This window comes from Lolium rigidum, chromosome 4, assembly GCF_022539505.1.
Source record: "Lolium rigidum isolate FL_2022 chromosome 4, APGP_CSIRO_Lrig_0.1, whole genome shotgun sequence".
Classification (NCBI taxonomy): Eukaryota; Viridiplantae; Streptophyta; class Magnoliopsida; order Poales; family Poaceae; genus Lolium; species Lolium rigidum.
The window spans coordinates 192,163,612-192,171,427 of record NC_061511.1 but is presented as its reverse complement, the minus strand read 5'-3'; positions in this window follow the sequence as shown (position 1 = coordinate 192,171,427).

Here is a 7,816-nt window from a genome sequence, read left to right as displayed (position 1 = left end):
TCTTCTCCGGCGGTTCTCGTGTGTTCCGGATGCTTCCGGGATTCTAAGATCTTTGGCGTTGATTTCGTCCGATTCCGAGAATATTTCGTTACTAGGATTTCTGAAACCAAAAACAGCTGAAAACAGGAACTGGCACTTCGGCATCTTGTTAATAGGTTAGTTCCAGAAAATGCACGAATATGACATAAAGTGTGCATAAAACATGTAGATAACATCAATAATGTGGCATGGAACACAAGAAATTATCGATACGTTGGAGACGTATCGACCGCCTCTCAAACGGTGATACCGCTCGTCGCTAAATGGGACCCGCATGTCATCCTCTATGTACTATAAAACTTTCTTTTCTTGAATTATTTTTGGCTGCTCATATTTTTTCACTTGCCTTTTTCTTTCGATCCCCGCCGCCTCTCAAACGGTGATACCGCTGCTTGCTAAATGGGACCCGCATTGAGACGTATCGCATCCCCAAGTTTAGTTCTCGCCGTCCCCGAGCAGTAAACGATAACAAAGATAATTTCCGGAGTGACATGCCATCATAACCTTGATCATACTATTTGTAAACATATGTAATGAATGCAGCGATCAAAACAATGGTAATGACATGAGTAAACAAGTGAATCATAAAGCAAAGACTTTTCATGAATAGTACTTCAAGACAAGCATCAATAAGTCTTGCATAAGAGTTAACTCATAAAGCAATAAATCAAAGTAAAGGTATTGAAGCAACACAAAGGAAGATTAAGTTTCAGCGGTTGCTTTCAACTTGTAACATGTATATCTCATGGATAATTGTCAACATAGAGTAATATAACAAGTGCAATATGCAAGTATGTAGGAATCAATGCACAGCTCACACAAGTGTTTGCTTCTTGAGGTGGAGAGAGATAGGTGAACTGACTCAACATAAAAGTAAAAAGAATGGTCCTTCAAAGAGGAAAGCATCGATTGCTATATTTGTGCTAGAGCTTTTATTTTGAAAACATGAAACAATTTTGTCAACGGTAGTAATAAAGCATATGAGTTATGTAAATTATATCTTACAAGTTGCAAGCCTCATGCATAGTATACTAATAGTGCCCGCACCTTGTCCTAATTAGCTTGGACTACCGGATCATTGCAATGCACATGTTTTAACCAAGTGTCACAATGGGGTACCTCCATGCCGCCCGTACAAAGGTCTAAGGAGAAAGCTCGCATTTTGGATTTCTCGCTTTTGATTATTCTCAACTTAGACATCCATACCGGGACAACATGGACAACAGATAATGGACTCCTCTTTAATGCATAAGCATGTGGCAACAATTATTATTCTCATATGAGATTGAGGATATATGTCCAAAACTGAAACTTCCACCATGAATCATGGCTTTAGTTAGCGGCCCAATGTTCTTCTCTAACAATATGCATGCTCCACCAACCATCTACTGAGTGCCCATTGCCGGCGCACTGCGGGGCCCCAGCCTGCCGGCCACCACGAGCCCAGCCGTGCGACCGCGCCGGTGATAACGACCGCCGCGCACTGCAGGCGCCGCGGAGCATCTCTGCTTACCTTCTAAGCACCACCCTCGCTTCGCCGCACGAGACCGACCGCGCACTATCGTGCGCCGGGCAAGAGGTTTCCAAGATCGGCGAATGCCACGTGCGCCGGCAATGTGTCATTTAGGTGCGCCAAGCACTATCCAGCACCTCTTTTCCACTTTTTCCAGCATATTACAATACAATTTTGACAGCATATTACAATACATATTTGACAGTGATATTTAAAACGCAGTCATATTTATACAAAGATACATGCAATATGAGAAGCACATAGAGAGCCAAGTTTCATTTCTGTGATACCGCACACAAATACGTTGTAAGTTTTAAAGCTTTTAATGTTGATTCATACAACACACATGTGCATATGCAACACCGAATCGCTAAGTTTCACAGTTAGAAGTCTTGGTACATAGTCGTCACAAGTATCGTCATACACCTCACAATGTAGGTCCTAACCTAAACTAGAATCACATAGAACAGATCAACATGGTCATGACCATCATCACGAAGGCCATGGTCTTCATCCGGCTCATGTCCCTCATCTCCCGCTAGATAACGGGCGTATCTTCCTTCCGCCTCCACCCTAGTGGGGTATCCCTGTAGCTGCTGTCGCCGAAACGTGCACCCGTTCTCCGACAGCCTCCGCCGTCGTAGACTCCAGGAACCCTCCCCTTGTACACGACATATGTCGTCGCATCTCCATTCACAAGACAAGTAAAACGCAAGTACCAATGCAATGAACAAGTGCCAACTCAAATAAGAGACAAGTAGTATGAACCAAATAGCATGTGCCTCATACTTTGTTGGTCGAAATAAATAATAACATAAGAAATAGATGGGGCCGGCTGAGGCTAGGTAGGATGCACACAACATCGATATTTGTGGCCATCACCCCAAGCCTCACCGGCCCCACCCCGGAGGCAGCAAGGGACCGAACATTTTAATCATCGGCCAATGCAATTAAGAAGTGCGAACTCAATAGAAGACAAGTGAAAATAATTAAATAGCGTGCCTCATACTTTGCCTGGCCGAAACAAATATTAACATCCAGGGATGGAGTCATAGGTAGATGCAAAATAGATTGATACTTGTACGCGCACTAAGGCTCTACCGGCTCCACCCCTGAGTGTACCATTCACCGAACATTCTAACTACTTCCATGAATTCCAAATACGAGGCAAGTAGTGGTCGAAAAGTAAAATGCAAATAATTATTAAGCTATGTACGCCATAATCTTGAAATATATAGCAAAGTAAATGAAACTACACACATGTTCACATGCACATTCACGTCCAAATAAAAGCAACTACCTATCTGGTGAACAGTAGTAACAATTACAAGACGGAAGTTCAAGGACATATCGTTCAAGCTTTAGCAAGTGTTCCCCACAGAGGATCAGGGCGGCCACGCCTAGGGGGAAATGGACGGCAGCCCTCAAGCGAGTCAACGGCCTCTCATCACGCTGACTCTGCTTATGTCTGTCTCAAGGCTAGGTAGACTATAGCCGTAGAAGAACTCGCACCCTATTGCTGACATCCCTGTGATTATCGTGCAAATGAACCTGCTGGATGCGACTCCTGCAGATTTTTCTAATCTCTATCGTGACATCCGCCATGTTTGCAAACCTGTTTGAGATTATCTCAAACATGTCATCTTGCGTACTTTATGTACTCCCCGTGATTCGAAGGATGGCGGCATCACTTCACCCATATCCCATTGTCGGGCTGATCAGCTCGAGTGGGAAGTTGGTTGTGTGTGTTAAGACTAGCCTCCTCTGATTTCCTCTTACTTTGAGGGGGCCTGCCTTGTTGGCTGCCGGTGAGAGCATCATTGAGAAGGGCCCAGTGGGAGTAGTCTTTCTTGCGGTCCCTACCCGAGTCGAGATAGATCGATGAAAAGGCGGGTGCACGACGATGAGGGTGCGTAACTTGCCCTAAAACACACGGATTGAACTTTGGAAATGCAAATGGATATAGGATAGAATGGTGATGGTGGACTAGCGAGTGATTGCTTCACTGGGAAGTAAGGGATGCAGGTTGGCTTCCTCTGAAGGTTCGCCAGCACAGTCCTCTGTCTGCCGTGGTGGCAATCGCTGCCATCCTGCTGCAGATGATGCTCTCCCGCATATAGAAGGGGTCCATGATCGCGATGGTCTGGGCCCCCCCTTAACAACTGGGAAGACATGCTAAGAGCAACGGCGAACCACACTAAAGTGGAGCGTCAGACAGGCAGATGCCAAGATGTCGCTGAACCGGATGAAGTACAAGTTCATGTAGTACTTCGACGGTTCACGCGCTTGGCACCTTCGCCAAGAGGGTGTTCCAGATCTTTTGATTTGAGAAGAAGGTTCTACATGCAAGACAGCCCTATGCAAGTTCAGTATCCAGGTGAGTTTCTTCTGCACGACATGCTCCGTGCATCGGTTGACCTTGCTGATGGCAGGTCGCCAATTGTTTGGCAACTGTCAAGGAGTGGACCTGTCCTTGATTCCATCGCCGCCCGCCTTGTTCAGCCCTGATTTGCCCTCTTCCTCTTCTTGGGAAGGAGGCGGGACCACGACATCGGCCAGAGGGCCGTAGGCATCGGAGTGTGCTCTTGGCTCACACATATTTCTTTATCATGCGGGCGACTCTCAGATTTTCTCCCACGGGCCCGTCTTGAGAATCAACAGCTTCTGGAGCACACATATTTGAAGCCCGGCCAAGATCCTTTGACAACTTGTGAAGACGTAGGAATATCCGTCAGCTGGGTCAATGCCTATATTCCTCGATTTCCCCCGGCGGCCTGGCCGTTGTGGTGGGGCGCTGACCTCCGGCGCAGCCTACGTTCGTGGGGAAGGACACGCGCCGCTGGCTGTCGTGGAGGGACGCTGACATGGCGCCGCAAGGTGCTTGTCTGTTTGCCACACCTGAAAGTAGGTGCTGATCCGAATGGCTCCGGCCATAGCAGTAGCCAACCCTTCGCTGAGGCCAGATTCAACGGGCTATCGCTTTCACGGCATCTACAGCATGATTAGGAGGAAACAAATCCTCATAGCCCGGTAACGTCCCATCCACTTCAACCCGTAAAACGCCATCCATGAGACTCGTGTGTGCCACTTGATCCAGGGCCGAATGGACCTCTGCCTTTGAGTTCGTTTATCCATCAAAAAGGTGCATAGCATCGAGAGCGCCTGCTAGAATGTGTATATGCTAGAGGTAGGCAAGGATGACGAAACTACATATTAACGGATGTACACATTAGTTAATTACCTAGGCTGAGCTCGGCTAATGTCGACGGGCCAGCACATGCGGCGGCGGGCGGCAGACGGAGGGGGCTGCTACCCGGCATGGACGGTGAATCCCTGCGACCAAATACATTGCCGGCGGCCTAAGGAGTCTCCCATTATAACATTGTCACAGCCGCTGACGGCACCATCGAGTTGCTGAAGCCCAACTAATTTGCATTGGGCTCTTGTTTGCCACCCTCATACCACGCTTGCATAGCGCAAACTGCTTGGACTCAGCCGGCGACTTCAGCTTCTGACTGTGTACGAGTGTAGTTGGAGTTGCGGTACCGCTGCGGTACCAAACCAGCGGACTTGGCCAGATTGACTCCCCAGTCTCTCCCGCCTCCCGCTTGCTCTCATTACGCGCATTTTTATCTGCCACGTACGTGCTGTACAAGCCATAGTGAATATGCTTGTAGCCTACCGGCGCCAGCCACACGGCCGCGCCTCTCGCGTGGAATGTGCTCATTAACGAGTGTTTAGCGCCCGCACGGTGAGGCTATTTGTCCCAAAAGTTACCTGCCCACGCGACGCCCGGGGACGAGAGCCTTCGTCACCTGGGAGGCTGAGAAAGTTTTTATTCTTCTTCCATGAAGAAACTAACCAGTCAGGAAATGTTGCTACTATTATATGAACGATACTGATCTGAATAAAACCAAATTGCTGCCGCTTTTTTCTCCAACGCCAGACCTTTCCCGGTCGTTCAGAACCAAATTATGTCATTAGCGACCTTCGGGTCCGTGACAGTTCCCCGGTTAGTTTCTTCTTATGGTACCGGGATCCGATGAATCTTCTTTCAAGCGAGTCCTTGTACTCTTCTGAGCCAGTTCAATGCCGCATTTGCATACGCCGTCCTCCTCTCGCCCACATTAGGCTCCTTTCCTCGTACCCACGGCTCCTGCTGTGGTTGCCGATGCTGTCTCCTCGATTTCCTTCCCCCACAACTTGGCGATTCTTGGCTGTTTGTAGCTCTCGCCGCCAAGGTGACTGTAAAGTCCGCCCGGGGCGATGCGAGCAAGCGGAGTGGACCTTCAAACCTTGCCCTCGCGCAATCAGCCTCCCGGCGACCATGTACTTTATAGCCGAGGTGTTTGGTGAACTTCGTGAGGGCTTGGTAGGAGTTCACAATGTTGTTGGCTGATGACCGGGATGAAATGCCAGGAACTTGTATCAAAGGGCGTGAACTCCGCAAATGAGCCGGGCTCGCAAAGGCGCTTGTTTCCGCCGGAGGTCCGCTGCTGAGATTTGACACCTTCTAGAGGATACATGCCAGTTGGCTGTCGTACCCCTGGCAACATCCTTAGGCACACGGCAAACCACCGGCGGGGTCCACCGTGATCGTGTTCCCCGCCGTGCCGACCGTGTTTTGCCTCCCTGCCTTCCGCGCCTCTGGCTCCACTTGTCCGGTGCCACTATTCTGGGCGGCGCTAGGATCGTCGCTTGGTTCAAGCGCCACTCGGCGGCTGGTTGCCCATCGCCGCTAGCTCCTCGTAGGTACTACCCTCCAAAGGCGCTGTCTGCTGTCATTGGCTCGCTGCAGACGACTCCCCCAGCGGGGACCCCATCCCCACGGTCCCCGCCGCCACGAACACCAGCGGCCTCGCATCCCTCCTCCGTCCTAAAGAAGTGCCTATTGTAGTGCTCCTCTAACCGTTTTCTTGAGACAACATGGGTGGCTCTTTGCACTTAATAGGAAGATGAAAAGAGTTGGGGAATTCATCTGGAACCAAGAGACCTTGCTAAACATTGGTCATGTCGAAGGCAAGAACATATTAACGGGAAATGAACCGACATTCCGGCACTCACATAGTGAACTCAATCTCCTAACAATGCAATGCAGCATACATAACAGCTTGATTTTCAACGGAGCTCCATCACCATGAACTCAGCAATGTTCCTAATAGGCCTGACCATCACCATAACCATAACCACATAATAATAAAACAGCTTGTTCGAAGATATTAGGCATCAGCATTTAAAATACCACCAGGAGATTTTAATTATAATAAAAATCCCTAACTGATTTCCAGAGAAGCATGTACATGCATGAAATGGGCCACTCAGTTCACCATCAGCAAGAGGGACATGTGTGGATGAATAAAATCATCCAAACAAAGTGCCCACAATCGCAGCACTCCCTGATTGAGAAACCAAATACATTATATATACATAAGTCATGGAATACTAGGGGGTCCAGAAAAATTGAAACCTACTGCTGTGAATTTTGAAACCAATTTTTAGCATTCAAAAATTCAAACCAGAGAACCCTATTCTCAATTTGAACCCTATTTCTTGCAAGCAACTAAAAGGTAACCAAGCTAGAAATCCAAGTGGACTTCTGATCATATTGACTTGCACTAGTAAAATTAACTCAAACAAAATCAATTTTGAGCCAAACCTCTATTTCATTTTCTTTTTTTGGCAGTAGGTAATGATGCATGAGCATTTTGAACCAAATTAATTTACAACCAGTGAGCATGCATGAGCATTTTGAACTAAACAATTGAACCAGTGAGCTACTGCCAACTAGAGAACCATCATAAAGTAGCATAAAGTAGCATAAAGTACCAAAATGCTAGCATTTTTAAACCAGAGAACACCAGTCAAGATGCTAGCATTTTCTGGGCATTTTATAAATGGTTTGGTGAGCTAAACCTGCTGCTTCTTTACCTAGCAAACCAGAGAATGCATTTAATCAAGAACTAACATACTGCTAGCATTCATTTTCCTTTTTCAAACCAGAGAACAAATTAACCTATGAATTTCATTCATATTATTAGCATGAGCATGCAACACCATTTAGCAAAAGCATGAGCATTTTATTTTCATTTAACCATTTAGCAAAACCAACATATATAAAGTTCATTTTCAACTTGATTGCAGTAGCATAAGCATGAGCATTTTATTTTCATTTAACCATTTAGCAAAACCATTTTCATTTTCATTTTCATTTTCATTTAATGAAGAACTAACATACCTGCAACTAAAATCATTTTCTTGTTTGAA